Raw genomic sequence first — 21,726 nt, forward strand, 5'->3', positions numbered from 1 at the left:
TGAACCACCTGCCAAGCACAACGGAACAACCTGCCAGACACGCCAAATCACCTGCGTGTTATGCCAGAACCACTTGGAGGACTCTCTGGGATGACCTGCCGGGCATGCCGGAACCACCTCTCAGACGTGCCAGAACCATGTGGCGGACAGTCCGGAATCACCTGTTGGGCATGCGCAACCACCTCTGACACGTACCAGAACCACATGCCGTGCAGGCTGGAACCACCTACCGGACAGACCGGAATCACCTTTCGGGCATGCCGGAACCACCTGTCAGATGTGCCAGAAACACGTGCCGGAGACGCCGGAAGCACCTGCCAAGCACGTTGGAACCACCTGCTCAACTCGCCTGAACCACCTGCCGGACATGCCAAAATCACCTGCCGACTATGCCAGAACCACTTGGCGAACACTCCGGAATCACTTGCCGGGCATGCAGGAACCACCTCTCAGACATGCCAGAACCCCGTGCCAATGACCCCGGAAGCACCAGCCGAGCACGCCGGAACCACCTGCTCGACTCGCCAGAACCACCTGCCGATCACGCAAAAATCACCTGCCGGCTACGCCACAACCAGTTGGTGAACACTTTGGAATCACCTGCCAGGCTTGCTGGAACCACCTGCCAGTCATGCCAAAATCACCTGCCAACTACGCCAGAACCGCTTGGCGGACACTGCGGAAACACCTGTCGGGCCGGCTGGAACCACATCTCAGACGAGAGAGAAACGTGTTCATGAGATGCTGGAACCACACCCCGAACAGACGGATACCACCTGCCAGAACCGCCTGAACCACCTGCTGAGCACGCCGGAACCACCTGCTCGACTCACCGGTACCACCTCCCTGACACGCCAAAATCACCTGCTGGGTATGCCAGAACCACTTGGCGGACACTCCGGAATCATCTGCCGGACATGCCGGAACCAGCTCTCAGACACACCAGAACCAAGTGCCGGAGACGCCGGAAGCACCTGCCGAGCATGCCGGAGCCACCTGCTCGACTCGCCAGAAACACCTGCCGGACACGCCAAAATCACCTGCCGGGTATGCCAGAACCACTTCGGGGACCAGCCGGAATCACGTGAGGGGCATGCCGGCACAGCCTCTCAGACTGAACCTCGTGCCGGACACCACAGAACCACCTGCCGGACAGACCGGAACCACCTGCCGGACACGCCGGTACCACCGGCTCGACCCGCCGGAACGACCGCAGGACATGCAAAATCACTTGCCGGCTACGCCGGAAACACTTGGCGAACACTCCGGAAACACCTGCCGGGCATGCCGGAACCACCTCTCAGATATGCCAGAACCACGTGCAAATGACCCCGGAAGCACCTGCCGAGCACGCCGGAACCACCTGCTCGACTCGCCAGAACCACCTGCCGGACACGCCAAAATCACCTGCCGGCTACGCCACAACCAGTTGGGGAACACTTCGGAATCACCTGCCGGGCTTGCTGGAACCACCTGCCGGTCATGCCAAAATCACCTGCCAACTACGCCAGTACCACTTGGCGGACACTGTGGAAACACCTGTCGGGCCGGCCGGAACCACATCTCAGACGTGCCAGAACCATGTGCATGAGATGCTGGAACCACACCCTGAACAGACGGAAAACACCTGCCAGACCCGTCTGAACAACCTGCCGAGCACGCCGGAGCCACCTGTTCGACTCGCCGGAACCACCTACCTGACATGCCCAAATCACCAGCCGGGTATGCCAGAACCACTTGGCGGACACTCCGGAATCATCTGCCGGACATGCCGGAACCACCTCTGAGACACAACAGAACCACGTGCCGGAGACGCCGGAAGCACCTGCCGAGCATGCCGGAGCCACCTGCTCGACTCGCCAGAAACACCTGTCGGACACGCCAAAATCACCTGCCGGGTACGCCAGAACCACCTGGCGGACACTCCGAAATCACCTGTCGCGCATGCCGGAACCACCTCTCAGACGTGCCGGAAGCACGTGCCGGACACACCGGAATCACCTACCAGACAGACCGGAACCACCTGCCGAGCACGCCGGAGCCACCTGTTCGACTCGCTGGAACCACCTGCCGGACAGACCAATATCAACTGCTGGCTATGCCAGAACCACCTGGGGGACGGTCCGGAATCACCTGCCAGCCATGGCGGAACCACCTCTCAGACGTAGCAGAACCACCTGCCGGAGAAGCTGGAAACACGTCCTGGACAGTCTGGAACCACCTGCCGGCCAAGCCTGAACCACCTGCCAAGCACAACGGAACAACCTGCCAGACACGCCAAAATCACCTGCGTGTTATGCCAGAACCACTTGGAGGACTCTCTGGGATGACCTGCCGGGCATGCCGGAACCACCTCTCAGACGTGCCAGAACCATGTGGCGGACAGTCCGGAATCACCTGTTGGGCATGCGCAACCACCTCTGAGACGTACCAGAACCACATGCCGTGCAGGCTGGAACCACCTACCGGACAGACCGGAATCACCTTTCGGGCATGCCGGAACCACCTGTCAGATGTGCCAGAAACACGTGCCGGAGACGCCGGAAGCACCTGCCAAGCACGTTGGAACCACCTGCTCAACTCGCCTGAACCACCTGCCGGACATGCCAAAATCACCTGCCGACTATGCCAGAACCACTTGGCGAACACTCCGGAATCACTTGCCGGGCATGCAGGAACCACCTCTCAGACATGCCAGAACCCCGTGCCAATGACCCCGGAAGCACCAGCCGAGCACGCCGGAACCACCTGCTCGACTCGCCAGAACCACCTGCCGATCACGCAAAAATCACCTGCCGGCTACGCCACAACCAGTTGGTGAACACTTTGGAATCACCTGCCAGGCTTGCTGGAACCACCTGCCAGTCATGCCAAAATCACCTGCCAACTACGCCAGAACCGCTTGGCGGACACTGCGGAAACACCTGTCGGGCCGGCTGGAACCACATCTCAGACGAGAGAGAAACGTGTTCATGAGATGCTGGAACCACACCCCGAACAGACGGATACCACCTGCCAGAACCGCCTGAACCACCTGCTGAGCACGCCGGAACCACCTGCTCGACTCACCGGTACCACCTCCCTGACACGCCAAAATCACCTGCTGGGTATGCCAGAACCACTTGGCGGACACTCCGGAATCATCTGCCGGACATGCCGGAACCAGCTCTCAGACACACCAGAACCAAGTGCCGGAGACGCCGGAAGCACCTGCCGAGCATGCCGGAGCCACCTGCTCGACTCGCCAGAAACACCTGCCGGACACGCCAAAATCACCTGCCGGGTATGCCAGAACCACTTCGGGGACAAGCCGGAATCACGTGAGGGGCATGCCGGCACAGCCTCTCAGACTGAACCTCGTGCCGGACACCACAGAACCACCTGTCGGACAGACCGGAACCACCTGCCGGACACGCCGGTACCAACGGCTCGACCCGCCGGAACGACCGCTGGACATGCAAAATTACTTGCCGGCTACGCCGGAAACACTTGGCGAACACTCCGGAAACACCTGCCGGGCATGCCGGAACCACCTCTCAGATATGCCAGAACCACGTGCCAATGACCCCGGAAGCACCTGCCGAGCACGCCGGAACCACCTGCTCGACTCGCCAGAACCACCTGCCGGACACGCCAAAATCACCTGCCGGCTACGCCACAACCAGTTGGGGAACACTTCGGAATCACCTGCCGGGCTTGCTGGAACCACCTTCCGGTCATGCGAATATCACCTGCTGGGTATGCCAGAACCACTTGGCGGACACTCCGGAATCATCTGCCGGACATGCCGGAACCAGCTCTCAGACACACCAGAACCAAGTGCCGGAGACGCCGGAAGCACCTGCCGAGCATGCCGGAGCCACCTGCTCGACTCGCCAGAAACACCTGCCGGACACGCCAAAATCACCTGCCGGGTATGCCAGAACCACCTGGCGGACACTACGGAATCACCTGCCGCGCATGCCGGAACCACCTCTCAGACGTGCCGGAAGCACGTGCCAGACACGCCGGAAACACCTACCGGACAGACCGGAACCACCTGCCAAGAACGCCGGAGCCACCTGTTTGACTCGCTGGAACCACCTGCCGGACAGGCCAATATCAACTGCTGGCTATGCCAGAACCACCTGGGGGACAGTCCGGGATCACCTGCCAGCCATGGCGGAACCACCTCTCAGACGTACCAGAACCACCTGCCGGAGAAGCTGGAAACACGTCCTGGACAGACTGGAACCACGTGACGGCCATGCCTGAACCACCTGCCGAGCACGGCGGAACCACCTGCCGGACACGCCAAAATCACCTGCGGGCTACGCCAGAACCACTTGGACGACTCTCCGAAATGACCTGCCGGGCATGTTGGAACCACCTCTCAGACGTGCCAGAAGCACGTGGCGGACAGTCCGGAATCACCTGTTGGGCATACGCAACCACCTCTGACACGTACCAGAACCACGTGCCGTGCACGCCGGAACCACCTACCGGACAGACCGGAATCAACTTTTGGGCATGCCGGAACCACCAGTCAGATGTGCCAGAAACACGTTCCGGAGACGCCGGAAGCACCTGCCGAGCACGTCGGAACCACCTGCTCAACTCGCCTGAACCACCTGCCGGACACGCCAAAATCACCTGCCCGCTACACCAGCACCACTTCGGGGACAAGCCGGAATCACGTGAGGGTCATGCCGGCACAGCCTCTCAGACTGAACCTCGTGCCGGACACCACAGAACCACCTGCCGGACAGACCGGAACCACCTGCCGGACACGCCGGAACCATCGGCTCGACCCGCCGGAACGACCGCTGGACATGCAAAATCACCTGCCGGCTACGCCGGAAACACTTGGCGAACACTCCGGAATCACCTGCCGGGCATGCCGGAACCACCTCTCAGATATGCCAGAACCACGTGCCAATGACCCCAGAAGCACCTGCCGAGCACGCCGGAACCACCTGCTCGACTCGCCAGAACCACCTGCCGGACACGCAAAAATCACCTGCCGGCTACGCCATAACCAGTTGGGGAAAACTTCGGAATCACCTGCCGGGCTTGCTGGAACCACCTGCCGGTCATGCCAAAATCACCTGCCAACTACGCCAGTACCACTTGGCGGACACTGTGGAAACACCTGTCTGGCCGGCCGGAACCACAACTCAGACGTGCCAGAACCATGTGCATGAGATGCTGGAACCACACCCTGAACAGACGGAAAACACCTGCCACACCCGTCTGAAAAACCTGCCGAGCACGCCGGAGCCACCTGCTCGACTCGCCGGAACCACCTACCTGACATGCCCAAATCACCAGCCGGGTATGCCAGAACCACTTGGCGGACACTCCGGAATCATCTGCCGGACATGCCGGAACCAGCTCTCAGACACACCAGAACCACGTGCCGGAGACGCTGGAAGCACCTGCAGAGCATGCCGGAGCCACCTGCTCGACTCGCCAGAAACACCTGTATGACACGCCAAAATCACCTGCCGGGTACGCCAGAACCACCTGGCGGACACTCCGAAATCACCTGTCGCGCATGCCGGAACCACCTCTCAGACGTGCCGGAAGCACGTGCCGGACACGCCGGAATCACCTACCGGACAGACCGGAACCACCTGCCGAGCACGCCGGAGCCACCTGTTCGACTCGCTGGAACCACCTGCCGGACAGGCCAATATCAACTGCTGGCTATGCCAGAACCACCTGGGGGACGGTCCGGAATCACCTGCCAGCCATGGCGGAACCACCTCTCAGACGTACCAGAACCACCTGCCGGAGAAGCTGGAAACACGTCCTGGACAGTCTGGAACCACCTGCCGGCCAAGCCTGAACCACCTGCCAAGCACAACGGAACAACCTGCCAGACACGCCAAAATCACCTGCGTGTTATGCCAGAACCACTTGGAGGACTCTCTGGGATGACCTGCCGGGCATGCCGGAACCACCTCTCAGACGTGCCAGAACCATGTGGCGGACAGTCCGGAATCACCTGTTGGGCATGCGCAACCACCTCTGAGACGTACCAGAACCACATGCCGTGCAGGCTGGAACCACCTACCGGACAGACCGGAATCACCTTTCGGGCATGCCGGAACCACCTGTCAGATGTGCCAGAAACACGTGCCGGAGACGCCGGAAGCACCTGCCAAGCACGTCGGAACCACCTGCTCAACTCGCCTGAACCACCTGCCGGACATGCCAAAATCACCTGCCGACTATGCCAGAACCACTTGGCGAACACTCCGGAATCACTTGCCGGGCATGCAGGAACCACCTCTCAGACATGCCAGAACCCCGTGCCAATGACCCCGGAAGCACCAGCCGAGCACGCCGGAACCACCTGCTCGACTCGCCAGAACCACCTGCCGATCACACAAAAATCACCTGCCGGCTACGCCACAACCAGTTGGTGAACACTTTGGAATCACCTGCCAGGCTTGCTGGAACCACCTGCCAGTCATGCCAAAATCACCTGCCAACTACGCCAGAACCGCTTGGCGGACACTGCGGAAACACCTGTCGGGCCTGCTGGAACCACATCTCAGACGAGAGAGAAACGTGTTCATGAGATGCTGGAACCACACCCCGAACAGACGGATACCACCTGCCAGAACCGCCTGAACCACCTGCTGAGCACGCCGGAACCACCTGCTCGACTCACCGGTACCACCTCCCTGACACGCCAAAATCACCTGCTGGGTATGCCAGAACCACTTGGCGGACACTCCGGAATCATCTGCCGGACATGCCGGAACCAGCTCTCAGACACACCAGAACCAAGTGCCGGAGACGCCGGAAGCACCTGCCGAGCATGCCGGAGCCACCTGCTCGACTCGCCAGAAACACCTGCCGGACACGCCAAAATCACCTGCCGGGTATGCCAGAACCACTTCGGGGACAAGCCGGAATCACGTGAGGGGCATGCCGGCACAGCCTCTCAGACTGAACCTCGTGCCGGACACCACAGAACCACCTGCCGGACAGACCGGAACCACCTGCCGGACACGCCGGTACCACCGGCTCGACCCGCCGGAACGACCGCTGGACATGCAAAATCACTTGCCGGCTACGCCGGAAACACTTGGCGAACACTCCGGAAACAACTGCCGGGCATGCCGGAACCACCTCTCAGATATGCCAGAACCACGTGCCAATGACCCCGGAAGCACCTGCCGAGCACGCCGGAACCACCTGCTCGACTCGCCAGAACCACCTGCCGGACACGCCAAAATCATCTGCCGGCTACGCCACAACCAGTTGGGGAACACTTCGGAATCACCTGCCGGGCTTGCTGGAACCACCTTCCGGTCATGCGAATATCACCTGCTGGGTATGCCAGAACCACTTGGCGGACACTCCGGAATCATCTGCCGGACATGCCGGAACCAGCTCTCAGATACACCAGAACCAAGTGCCGGAGACGCCGGAAGCACCTGCCGAGCATGCCGGAGCCACCTGCTCGACTCGCTGGAACCACCTGCCGGACAGGCCAATATCAACTGCTGGCTATGCCAGAACCACCTGTGGGACGGTCCGGAATCACCTGCCAGCCATGGCGGAACCACCTCTCAGACGTACCAGAACCACCTGCCGGAGAAGCTGGAAACACGTCCTGGACAGACTGGAACCACGTGACGCCCATGCCTAAACCACCTGCCGAGCACGGCGGAACAACCTGCCAGACACGCCAAAATCACCTGCGTGTTATGCCAGAACCACTTGGAGGACTCTCTGGGATGACCTGCCGGGCATGCCGGAACCACCTCTCAGACGTGCCAGAACCATGTGGCGGACAGTCCGGAATCACCTGTTGGGCATGCGCAACCACCTCTGAGACGTACCAGAACCACATGCCGTGCAGGCTGGAACCACCTACCGGACAGACCGGAATCACCTTTCGGGCATGCCGGAACCACCTGTCAGATGTGCCAGAAACACGTGCCGGAGACGCCGGAAGCAACTGCCAAGCACGTTGGAACCACCTGCTCAACTCGCCTGAACCACCTGCCGGACATGCCAAAATCACCTGCCGACTATGCCAGAACCACTTGGCGAACACTCCGGAATCACTTGCCGGGCATGCAGGAACCACCTCTCAGACATGCCAGAACCCCGTGCCAATGACCCCGGAAGCACCAGCCGAGCACGCCGGAACCACCTGCTCGACTCGCCAGAACCACCTGCCGATCACGCAAAAATCACCTGCCGGCTACGCCAGAACCAGATGGTGAACACTTTGCAATCACCTGCCAGGCTTGCTGGAACCACCTGCCAGTCATGCCAAAATCACCTGCCAACTATGCCAGAACCGCTTGGCGGACACTGCGGAAACACCTGTCGGGCCGGCTGGAACCACATCTCAGACGTGCCAGAAATGTGTTCATGAGATGCTGGAACCACACCCCGAACAGACGGATACCACCTGCCAGAACCGCCTGAACCACCTGCTGAGCACGCCGGAACCACCTGCTCGACTCACCGGTACCACCTCCCTGACACGCCAAAATCACCTGCTGGGTATGCCAGAACCACATGGCGGATACTCCGGAATCATCTGCCGGACATGCCGGAACCAGCTCTCAGACACACCAGAACCAAGTGCCGGAGACGCCGGAAGCACCTGCCGAGCATGCCGGAGCCACCTGCTGGACTCGCCTGAAACACCTGCCGGACACGCCAAAATCACCTGCCGGGTACGCCAGAACCACCTGGCGGACACTACGGAATCACCTGCCGCGCATGCCGGAACCACCACTCAGACTTGCCGGAAGCACGTTTCAGACACGCCGGAAACACCTACCGGACAGACCGGAACCACCTGCCGAGAACGCCGGAGCCACCTGTTCGACTCGCTGGAACCACCTGCCGGACAGGCCAATATCAACTGCTGGCTATGCCAGAACCACCTGGGGGACAGTCCGGGATCACCTGCCAGCCATGGCGGAACCACCTCTCAGACGTACCAGAACCACCTGCCGGAGAAGCTGGAAACACGTCCTGGACAGACTGGAACCACGTGACGGCCATGCCTGAACCACCTGCCGAGCACGGCGGAACCACCTGCCGGACACGCCAAAATCACCTGCGGGCTACGCCAGAACCACTTGGACGACTCTCCGAAATGACCTGCCGGGCATGTTGGAACCACCTCTCAGACGTGCCAGAAGCACGTGGCGGACAGTCCGGAATCACCTGTTGGGCATACGCAACCACCTCTGACACGTACCAGAACCACGTGCCGTGCACGCCGGAACCACCTACCGGACAGACCGGAATCAACTTTTGGGCATGCCGGAACCACCAGTCAGATGTGCCAGAAACACGTGCCGGAGACGCCGGAAGCACCTGCCGAGCACGTCGCAACCACCTGCTCAACTCGCCTGAACCACCTGCCGTACACGCCAAAATCACCTGCCCGCTACACCAGCACCACTTCGGGGACAAGCCGGAATCACGTGAGGGGCATGCCGGCACAGCCTCTCAGACTGAACCTCGTGCCGGACACCACAGAACCACCTGCCGGACAGACCGGAACCACCTGCCGGACACGCCGGAACCACCGGCTCGACCCGCCGGAACGACCGCGGGACATGCAAAATCACCTGCCCGCTACGCCGGAAACACTTGGCGAACACTCCAGAATCACCTGCCGGGCATGCCGGAACCACCTCTCAGATATGCCAGAACCACGTGCCAATGACCCCGGAAGCACCTGCCGAGCACGCCGGAACCACCTGCTCGACTCGCCAGAACCACCTGCCGGACATGCAAAAATCACCTGCCGGCTACGCCACAACCAGTTGGGGAAAAGTTCGGAATCACCTGCCGGGCTTGCTGGAACCACCTGCCGGTCATGCCAAAGTCACCTGCCAACTACGCCAGTACCACTTGGCGGACACTGTGGAAACACCTGTCTGGCCGTCCGGAACCACAACTCAGACGTGCCAGAACCATGTGCATGAGATGCTGGAACCAAACCCTGAACAGACGGAAAACACCTGCCACACCCGTCTGAAAAACCTGCCGAGCACGCCGGAGCAACCTGCTCGACTCGCCGGAACCACCTACCTGACATGCCCAAATCACCAGCCGGGTATGCCAGAACCACTTGGCGGACACTCCGGAATCATCTGCCGGACATGCCGGAACCAGCTCTCAGACACACCAGAACCAAGAGCCGGAGACGCCGGAAGCACCTGCCGAGCATGCCGGAGCCACCTGCTCGACTCGCCAGAAACACCTGCCGGACACGCCAAAATCACCTGCCGGGTACGCCAGAACCACCTGGCGGACACTCCGAAATCACCTGTCGCGCATGCCGGAACCACCTCTCAGACGTGCCGGAAGCACGTGCCGGACACGCCGGAATCACCTACCAGACAGACCGGAACCACCTGCCGAGCACGCCGGAGCCACCTGTTCGACTCGCCTAAACCACCTGCCGGACAGACCAATATCAACTGCTGGCTATGCCAGAACCACCTGGGGGACGGTCCGGAATCACCTGCCAGCCATGGCGGAACCACCTCTCTGACGTAGCAGAACCACCTGCCGGAGAAGCTGGAAACACGTCCTGGACAGTCTGGAACCACCTGCCGGCCAAGCCTGAACCACCTGCCAAGCACAACGGAACAACCTGCCAGACACGCCAAAATCACCTACGTGTTATGCCAGAACCACTTGGAGGACTCTCTGGGATGACCTGCCGGGCATGCCGGAACCACCTCTCAGACGTGCCAGAACCATGTGGCGGACAGTCCGGAATCACCTGTTGGGCATGCGCAACCACCTCTGAGACGTACCAGAACCACATGCCGTGCAGGCTGGAACCACCTACCGGACAGACCGGAATCACCTTTCGGGCATGCCGGAACCACCTGTCAGATGTGCCAGAAACACGTGCCAGAGACGCCGGAAGCACCTGCCAAGCACGTTGGAACCACCTGCTCAACTCGCCTGAACCACCTGCCGGACATGCCAAAATCACCTGCCGACTATGCCAGAACCACTTGGCGAACACTCCGGAATCACTTGCCGGGCATGCAGGAACCACCTCTCAGACATGCCAGAACCCCGTGCCAATGACCCCGGAAGCACCAGCCGAGCACGCCGGAACCACCTGCTCGACTCGCCAGAACCACCTGCCGATCACACAAAAACCACCTGCCGGCTACGCCACAACCAGTTGGGGAACACTTCGGAATCACCTGCCGGGCTTGCTGGAACCACCTGCCGGTCATGCCAAAATCACCTGCCAACTACGCCAGTACCACTTGGCGGACACTGTGGAAACACCTGTCGGGCCGGCCGGAACCACATCTCAGACGTGCCAGAACCATGTGCATGAGATGCTGGAACCACACCCCGAACAGACGGAAAACACCTGCCAGACCCGTCTGAACAACCTTCCGAGCACGCCGGAGCACCTGCTCGACTCGCCGGAACCACCTACCTGACATGCCCAAATCACCAGCCGGGTATGCCAGAACCACTTGGCGGACACTCCCGAATCATCTGCCGGACATGCAGGAACCAGCTCTCAGACACACCAGAACCACGTGCCGGAGACGCCGGAAGCACCTGCCGAGCATGCTGGAGCCACCTGCTCGACTCACCAGAAATACCTGCCGGACACGCCAAAATCACCTGCCGGGTACGCCAGAACCACCTGGTGGACACTCCGAGAGCACCTGTCGCACATGCCGGAACCACCTCTCAGACGTGCCGGAAGCACGTGCTGCACACGCCGGAATCACCTACCGGACAGACCGGAACCACCTGCCGAGCACGCCGGAGCCACCTGTTCGACTCGCTGGAACCACCTGCCGGACAGGCCAAAATCACCTGCCAACTACGCCAGAACCGCTTGGCGGACACTGCGGAAACACCTGTCGGGCCGGCTGGAACCACATCTCAGACGTGCCAGAAACGTGTTCATGAGATGCTGGAACCACACCCCGAACAGACGGATACCACCTGCCAGAACCGCCTGAACCACCTGATGAGCACGCCGGAACCACCTGCTCGACTCACCGGTACCACCTCCCTGACACGCCAAAATCACCTGCTGGGTATGCCAGAACCACTTGGCGGACACTCCGGAATCATCTGCCGGACATGCCGGAATCAGCTCTCAGACACACCAGAACCAAGTGCCGGAGACGCCGGAAGCACCTGCCGAGCATGCCGGAGCCACCTGCTCGACTCGCCAGAAACACCTGCCGGACACGCCAAAATCACCTGCCGGCTACGCCACAACCAGTTGGGGAAAACTTCGGAATCACCTGCCGGGCTTGCTGGAACCACCTGCCGGTCATGCCAAAATCACCTGCCAACTACGCCAGTACCACTTGGCGGACACTGTGGAAACACCTGTCGGGCCGGCCGGAACCACATCTCAGACGTGCCAGAACCATGTGCATGAGATGCTGGAACCACACCCTGAACAGACGGAAAACACATGCCAGACCCGTCTGAACAACCTGCCGAGCACGCCGGAGCCACCTGCTCGACTCGCCGGAACCACCTAACTGACATGCCCAAATCATCAGCCGGGTATGCCAGAACCACTTGGCGGACACTCCGGAATCATCTGCCGGACATGCCGGAACCAGCTCTCAGACACACCAGAACCACGTGCCGGAGACGCCGGAAGCACCTGCCGAGCATGCCGGAGCCACCTGCTCGACTCGCCAGAAACACCTGCCGGACACGCCAAAATCACCTGCCGGATACGCCAGAACCACCTGGCGGACACTCCGAAACCACCTGTCGCGCATGCCGGAACCACCTCTCAGACGTGCCGGAAGCACGTGCCGGAAACGCCGGAATCTCCTACCGGACAGACCGGAACCACCTGCCGAGCACGCCGGAGCCACCTGTTCGACTCGCTGGAACCACCTGCCGGACAGGCCAATATCAACTGCTGGCTATGCCAGAACCACCTGGGGGACAGTCCGGGATCACCTGCCAGCCATGGCGGAACCACCTCTCAGACGTACCAGAACCACCTGCCGGAGAAGCTGGAAACACGTCCTGGACAGACTGAAACCACGTGACGGCCATGCCTGAACCACCTGCCGAGCACGGCAGAACCACCTGCCGGACACGCCAAAATCACCTGCGGGCTACGCCAGAACCACTTGGACGACTCTCCGAAATGACCTGCCGGGCATGTTGGAACCACCTCTCAGACGTGCCAGAAGCACGTGGCGGACAGTCCGGAATCTTCTGTTGGGCATACGCAACCACCTCTGACACGTACCAGAACCACGTGCCGTGCACGCCGGAACCACCTACCGGACAGACCGGAATCAACTTTTGGGCATGCCGGAACCACCAGTCAGATGTGCCAGAAACACGTGCCGGAGACGCCGGAAGCACCTGCGGAGCACGTCGCAACCACCTGATCAACTCGCCTGAACCACCTGCCGGACACGCCAAAATCACCTGCCTGCTACACCAGCACCACTTAGGGGACAAGCCGGAATCACGTGAGGGGCATGCCGGCACAGCCTCTCAGACTGAACCTCGTGCCGGACACCACAGAACCACCTGCCGGACAGACCGGAACCACCTGCCGGACACGCCGGAACCACCGGCTCCACCCGCCGGAACGACCGCTGGACATGCAAAATCACCTGCCCGCTACGCCGGAAACACTTGGCGAACACTCCGGAATCCCCTGCCGGGCATGCCGGAACCACCTCTCAGATATGCCAGAACCGCGTGCCAATGACCCCGGAAGCACCTGCCGAGCACGCCGGAACCACCTGCTCGACTCGCCAGAACCACATGCCGGACATGCAAAAATCACCTGCCGGCTACGCCACAACCAGTTGGGGAAAACTTCGGAATCACCTGCCGGGCTTGCTGGAACCACCTGCCGGTCATGCCAAAATCACCTGCCAACTACGCCAGTACCACTTGGCGGACACTGTGGAAACACCTGTCGGGCCGGCCGGAACCACATCTCAGACGTGCCAGAACCATGTGCATGAGATGCTGGAACCACACCCTGAACAGACGGAAAACACCTGCCAGACCCGTCTGAACAACCTGCCGAGCACGCCGGAGCCACCTGCTCGACTCGCGGGAACCACCTACCTGACATGCCCAAATCACCAGCCGGGTATGCCAGAACCACTTGGCGGACACTCCGGAATCATCTGCCGGACATGCCGGAACCACATCTCAGACACAACAGAACCACGTGCCGGAGACGCCGGAAGCACCTGCCGAGCATGCCGGAGCCACCTGCTCGACTCGCCAGAAACACCTGTCAGACACGCCAAAATCACCTGCCGGGTACGCCAGAACCAACTGGCGGACACTCCGAAATCACCTGTCGCGCATGCCGGAACCACCTCTCAGACGTGCCGGAAGCACGTGCCGGACACTCCGGAATCACCTACCAGACAGACCGGAACCACCTGCCGAGCACGCCGGAGCCACCTGTTCGACTCGCTGGAACCACCTGCCGGACAGGCCAATATCAACTGCTGGCTATGCCAGAACCACCTGGGGGACGGTCCGGAATCACCTGCCAGCCATGGCGGAACCACCTCTCAGACGTACCAGAACCACCTGCCGGAGAAGCTGGAAACACGTCCTGGACAGTCTGGAACCACCTGCCGGCCAAGCCTGAACCACCTGCCAAGCACAACGGAACAACCTGCCAGACACGCCAAAATCACCTGCGTGTTATGCCAGAACCACTTGGAGGACTCTCTGGGATGACCTGCCGGGCATGCCGGAACCACCTCTCAGACGTGCCAGAACCATGTGGCGGACAGTCCGGAATCACCTGTTGGGCATGCGCAACCACCTCTGAGACGTACCAGAACCACATGCCGTGCAGGCTGGAACCACCTACCGGACAGACCGGAATCACCTTTCGGGCATGCCGGAACCACCAGTCAGATGTGCCAGAAACACGTGCCGGAGACGCCGGAAGCACCTGCCAAGCACGTTGGAACCACCTGCTCAACTCGCCTGAACCACCTGCCGGACATGCCAAAATCACCTGCCGACTATGCCAGAACCACTTGGCGAACACTCCGGAATCACTTGCCGGGCATGCAGGAACCACCTCTCAGACATGCCAGAACCCCGTGCCAATGACCCCGGAAGCACCAGCCGAGCACGCCGGAACCACCTGCTCGACTCGCCTGAACCACCTGCCGATCACACAAAAATCACCTGCCGGCTACGCCACAACCAGTTGGTGAACACTTTGGAATCACCTGCAAGGCTTGCTGGAACCACCTGCCAGTCATGCCGAAATCACCTGCCAACTACGCCAGAACCGCTTGGCGGACACTGCGGAAACACCTGTCGGGCCGGCTGGAACCACATCTCAGACGTGCCAGAAACGTGTTCATGAGATGCTGGAACCACACCCCGAACAGACGGATACCACCTGCCAGAACCGCCTGAACCACCTGCTGAGCACGCCGGAACCACCTGCTCGACTCACCGGTACCACCTCCCTGACACGCCAAAATCACCTGCTGGGTATGCCAGAACCACTTGGCGGACACTCCCGAATCATCTGCCGGACATGCCGGAACCAGCTCTCAGACACACCAGAACCACGTGCCGGAGACGCCGGAAGCACCTGCCGAGCATGCCGGAGCCACCTGCTCGACTCACCAGAAATACCTGCCGGACACGCCAAAATCACCTGCCGGGTACGCCAGAACCACCTGGTGGACACTCCGAGAGCACCTGTCGCACATGCCGGAACCACCTCTCAGACGTGCCGGAAGCACGTGCTGCACACGCCGGAATCACCTACCGGACAGACCGGAACCACCTGCCGAGCACGCCGGAGCCACCTGTTCGACTCGCTGGAACCACCTGCCGGACAGGCCAAAATCACCTGCCAACTACGCCAGAACCGCTTGGCGGACACTGCGGAAACACCTGTCGGGCCGGCTGGAACCACATCTCAGACGTGCCAGAAACGTGTTCATGAGATGCTGGAACCACACCCCGAACAGACGGATACCACCTGCCAGAACCGCCTGAACCACCTGATGAGCACGCCGGAACCACCTGCTCGACTCACCGGTACCACCTCCCTGACACGCCAAAATCACCTGCTGGGTATGCCAGAACCACTTGGCGGACACTCCGGAATCATCTGCCGGACATGCCGGAATCAGCTCTCAGACACACCAGAACCAAGTGCCGGAGACGCCGGAAGCACCTGCCGAGCATGCCGGAGCCACCTGCTCGACTCGCCAAAAACACCTGCCGGACACGCCAAAATCACCTGCCGGCTACGCCACAACCAGTTGGGGAAAACTTCGGAATCACCTGCCGGGCTTGCTGGAACCACCTGCCGGTCATGCCAAAATCACCTGCCAACTACGCCAGTACCACTTGGCGGACACTGTGGAAACACCTGTCGGGCCGGCCGGAACCACATCTCAGACGTGCCAGAACCATGTGCATGAGATGCTGGAACCACACCCTGAACAGACGGAAAACACATGCCAGACCCGTCTGAACAACCTGCCGAGCACGCCGGAGCCACCTGCTCGACTCGCCGGAACCACCTACCTGACATGCCCAAATCATCAGCCGGGTATGCCAGAACCACTTGGCGGACACTCCGGAATCATCTGCCGGACATGCCGGAACCAGCTCTCAGACACACCAGAACCACGTGCCGGAGACGCCGGAAGCACCTGCCGAGCATGCCGGAGCCACCTGCTCGACTCGCCAGAAACACCTGCCGGACACGCCAAAATCACCTGCCGGATACGCCAGAACCACCTGGCGGACACTCCGAAACCACCTGTCGCGCATGCCGGAACCACCTCTCAGACGTGCCGGAAGCACGTGCCGGAAACGCCGGAATCTCCTACCGGACAGACCGGAACCACCTGCCGAGCACGCCGGAGCCACCTGTTCGACTCGCTGGAACCACCTGCCGGACAGGCCAATATCAACTGCTGGCTATGCCAGAACCACCTGGGGGACAGTCCGGGATCACCTGCCAGCCATGGCGGAACCACCTCTCAGACGTACCAGAACCACCTGCCGGAGAAGCTGGAAACACGTCCTGGACAGACTGAAACCACGTGACGGCCATGCCTGAACCACCTGCCGAGCACGGCAGAACCACCTGCCGGACACGCCAAAATCACCTGCGGGCTACGCCAGAACCACTTGGACGACTCTCCGAAATGACCTGCCGGGCATGTTGGAACCACCTCTCAGACGTGCCAGAAGCACGTGGCGGACAGTCCGGAATCTTCTGTTGGGCATACGCAACCACCTCTGACACGTACCAGAACCACGTGCCGTGCACGCCGGAACCACCTACCGGACAGACCGCAATCAACTTTTGGGCATGCCGGAACCACCAGTCAGATGTGCCAGAAACACGTGCCGGAGACGCCGGAAGCACCTGCGGAGCACGTCGCAACCACCTGATCAACTCGCCTGAACCACCTGCCGGACACGCCAAAATCACCTGCCGGGTATGCCAGAACCACTTCGGGGACAAGCCGGAATCACGTGAGGGGCATGCCGGCACAGCCTCTCAGACTGAACCTCGTGCCGGACACCACAGAACCACCTGCCGGACAGACCGGAACCACCTGCCGGACACGCCGGAACCACCGGCTCGACCCTCCGGAACGACCGCTGGACATGCAAAATCACCTGCCGGCTATGCCGGAAACACTTGGCGAGCACTCCGGAATCACCTGCCGGGCATGCCGGAACCACCTCTCAGATATACCAGAACCACGTGCCAATGACCCCGGAAGCACCTGCCGAGCACGCCGGAACCACCTGCTCGACTCGCCAGAACCACCTGCCGGACACGCAAAAATCACCTGCCGGCTACGCCACAACCAGTTGGGGAACACTTCGGAATCACCTGCCGGGCTTGCTGTAACCACCTGCCGGCCATGCGAAAATCACCTGCTGGGTATGCCAGAACCACTTGGCGGACACTCCGGAATCATCTGCCGGACATGCCGGAACCAGCTCTCAGACACACCAGAACCAAGTGCCGGAGACGCCGGAAGCACCTGCCGAGCATGCCGGAGCCACCTGCTCGACTCGCCAGAAACACCTGCCGGACACGCCAAAATCACCTGCGGGCTACGCCAGAACCACTTGGACGACTCTCCGAAATGACCTGCCGGGCATGTTGGAACCACCTCTCAGACGTGCCAGAAGCACGTGGCGGACAGTCCGGAATCACCTGTTGGGCATACGCAACCACCTCTGACAAGTACCAGAACCACGTGCCGTGCACGCCGGAACCACCTACCGGACAGACCGGAATCAACTTTTGGGCATGCCGGAACCACCAGTCAGATGTGCCAGAAACACGTGCCGGAGACGCCGGAAGCACCTGCGGAGCACGTCGCAACCACCTGCTCAACTCGCCTGAACCACCTGCCGGACACGCCAAAATCACCTGCCCGCTACACCAGCACCACTTCGGGGACAAGCCGGAATCACGTGAGGGGCATGCCGGCACAGCCTCTCAGACTGAACCTCGTGCCGGACACCACAGAACCACCTGCCGGACAGACCGGAACCACCTGCCGGACACGCCGGAACCACCGGCTCGACCCGCCGGAACGACCGCGGGACATGCAAAATCACCTGCCCGCTACGCCGGAAACACTTGGCGAACACTCCAGAATCACCTGCCGGGCATGCCTGAACCACCTCTCAGATATGCCAGAACCACGTGCCAATGACCCCGGAAGCACCTGCCGAGCACGCCGGAACCACATGCTCGACTCGCCAGAACCACCTGCCGGACACGCAAAAATCACCTGCCGTCTACGCCACAACCAGTTGGGGAAAACTTCGGAATCACCTGCCGGGCTTGCTGGAACCACCTGCCGGTCATGCCAAAATCACCTGCCAACTACGCCAGTACCACTTGGCGGACACTGTGGAAACACCTGTCGGGCCGGCCGGAACCACAACTCAGACGTGCCAGAACCATGTGCATGAGATGCTGGAACCACACCCTGAACAGACGGAAAACACCTGCCACACCCGTCTGAAAAACCTGCCGAGCACGCCGGAGCCACCTGCTCGACTCGCCGGAACCACCTACCTGACATGCCCAAATCACCAGCCGGGTATGCCAGAACCACTTGGCGGACACTCCGGAATCATCTGCCGGACATGCCGGAACCAGCTCTCAGACACAACAGAACCACGTGCCGGAGACGCCGGAAGCACCTGCCGAGCATGCCGGAGCCACCTGCTCGACTCGCCAGAAACACCTGTATGACACGCCAAAATCACCTGCCGGGTACGCCAGAACCACCTGGCGGACACTCCGAAATCACCTGTCGCGCATGCCGGAACCACCTCTCAGACGTGCCGGAAGCACGTGCCGGACACGCCGGAATCACCTACCGGACAGACCGGAACCACCTGCCGAGCACACCGGAGCCACCTGTTCGACTCGCTGGAACCACCTGCCGGACAGGCCAATATCAACTGCTGGCTATGCCAGAACCACCTGGGGGACGGTCCGGAATCACCTGCCAGCCATGGCGGAACCACCTCTCAGACGTAGCAGAACCACCTGCCGGAGAAGCTGGAAACACGTCCTGGACAGTCTGGAACCACCTGCCGGCCAAGCCTGAACCACCTGCCAAGCACAACGGAACAACCTGCCAGACACGCCAAAATCACCTGCGTGTTATGCCAGAACCACTTGGAGGACTCTCTGGGATGACCTGCCGGGCATGCCGGAACCACCTCTCAGACGTGCCAGAACCATGTGGCGGACAGTCCGGAATCACCTGTTGGGCATGCGCAACCACCTCTGAGACGTACCAGAACCACATGCCGTGCAGGCTGGAACCACCTACCGGACAGACCGGAATCACCTTTCGGGCATGCCGGAACCACCTGTCAGATGTGCCAGAAACACGTGCCGGAGACGCCGGAAGCACCTGCCAAGCACGTCGGAACCACCTGCACAACTCGCCTGAACCACCTGCCGGACATGCCAAAATCACCTGCCGACTATGCCAGAACCACTTGGCGAACACTCCAGAATCACTTGCCGGGCAAGCAGGAACCACCTCTCAGACATGCCAGAACCCCGTGCCAATGACCCCGGAAGCACCAGCCGAGCACGCCGGAACCACCTGCTCGACTCGCCAGAACCACCTGCCGATCACGCAAAAATCACCTGCCGGCTACGCCACAACCAGTTGGTGAACACTTTGGAATCACCTGCCAGGCTTGCTGGAACCACCTGCCAGTCATGCCAAAATCACCTGCCAACTACGCCAGAACCGCTTGGCGGACACTGCGGAAACACCTGTCGGGCCGGCTGGAACCACATCTCAGACGTGAGAGAAACGTGTTCATGAGATGCTGGAACCACACCCCGAACAGACGGATACCACCTGCCAGAACCGCCTGAACCACCTGCTGAGCACGCCGGAACCACCTGCTCGACTCACCGGTACCACCTCGCTGACATGCCAAAATCACCTGCTGGGTATGCCAGAACCACTTGGCGCACACTCCGGAATCATCTGCCGGACATGCCGGAACCAGCTCTCAGACACACCAGAACCAAGTGCCGGAGGCACCGGAAGCACCTGCCGAGCATGCCGGAGCCACCTGCTCGACTCGCCAGAAACACCTGCCGGACACGCCAAAATCACCTGCCGGGTATGCCAGAACCACTTCGGGGACAAGCCGGAATCACGTGAGGGGCATGCCGGCACAGCCTCTCAGACTGAACCTCGTGCCGGACACCACAGAACCACCTGCCGGACAGACCGGAACCACCTGCCGGACACGCCGGAACCACCGGCTCGACCCTCCGGAACGACCGCTGGACATGCAAAATCACCTGCCGGCCACGCCGGAAACACTTGGCGAGCACTCCGGAATCACCTGCCGGGCATGCCGGAACCACCTCTCAGATATGCCAGAACCACGTGCCAATGACCCCGGAAGCACCTGCCGAGCACGCCGGAACCACCTGCTCGACTCGCCAGAACCACCTGCCGGACATGCAAAAATCACCTGCCGGCTACGCCACAACCAGTTGGGGAACACTTCGGAATCACCTGCCGGGCTTGCTGGAACCACCTGCCGGTCATGCGAAAATCACCTGCTGGGTATGCCAGAACCACTTGGCGGACACTCCGGAATCATCTGCCGGACATGCCGGAACCAGCTCTCAGACACACCAGAACCAAGTGTCGGAGACGCCGGAAGCACCTGCCGAGCATGCCGGAGCCACCTGCTCGACTCGCCAGAAACACCTGCCGGACACGCCAAAATCACCTGCCGGGTATGCCAGAACCACCTGGCGGACACTACGGAATCACCTGCCGCGCATGCCGGAACCACCTCTCAGACGTGCCAGAAGCACGTGCCAGACACTCCGGAAACACCTACCGGACAGACCGGAACCACCTGCCAAGAACGCCGGAGCCACCCGTTTGACTCGCTGGAACCACCTGCCGGACAGGCCAATATCAACTGCTGGCTATGCCAGAACCACCTGGGGGACAGTCCGGGATCACCTGCCAGCCATGGCGGAACCACCTCTCAGACGTACCAGAACCACCTGCCGGAGAAGCTGGAAACACGTCCTGGACAGACTGGAACCACGTGACGGCCATGCCTGAACCACCTGCCGAGCACGGCGGAACCACCTGCCGGACACGCCAAAATCACCTGCGGGCTACGCCA

Source organism: Equus caballus, chromosome 24, assembly GCF_041296265.1.
Source record: "Equus caballus isolate H_3958 breed thoroughbred chromosome 24, TB-T2T, whole genome shotgun sequence".
Classification (NCBI taxonomy): domain Eukaryota; kingdom Metazoa; phylum Chordata; class Mammalia; order Perissodactyla; family Equidae; genus Equus; species Equus caballus.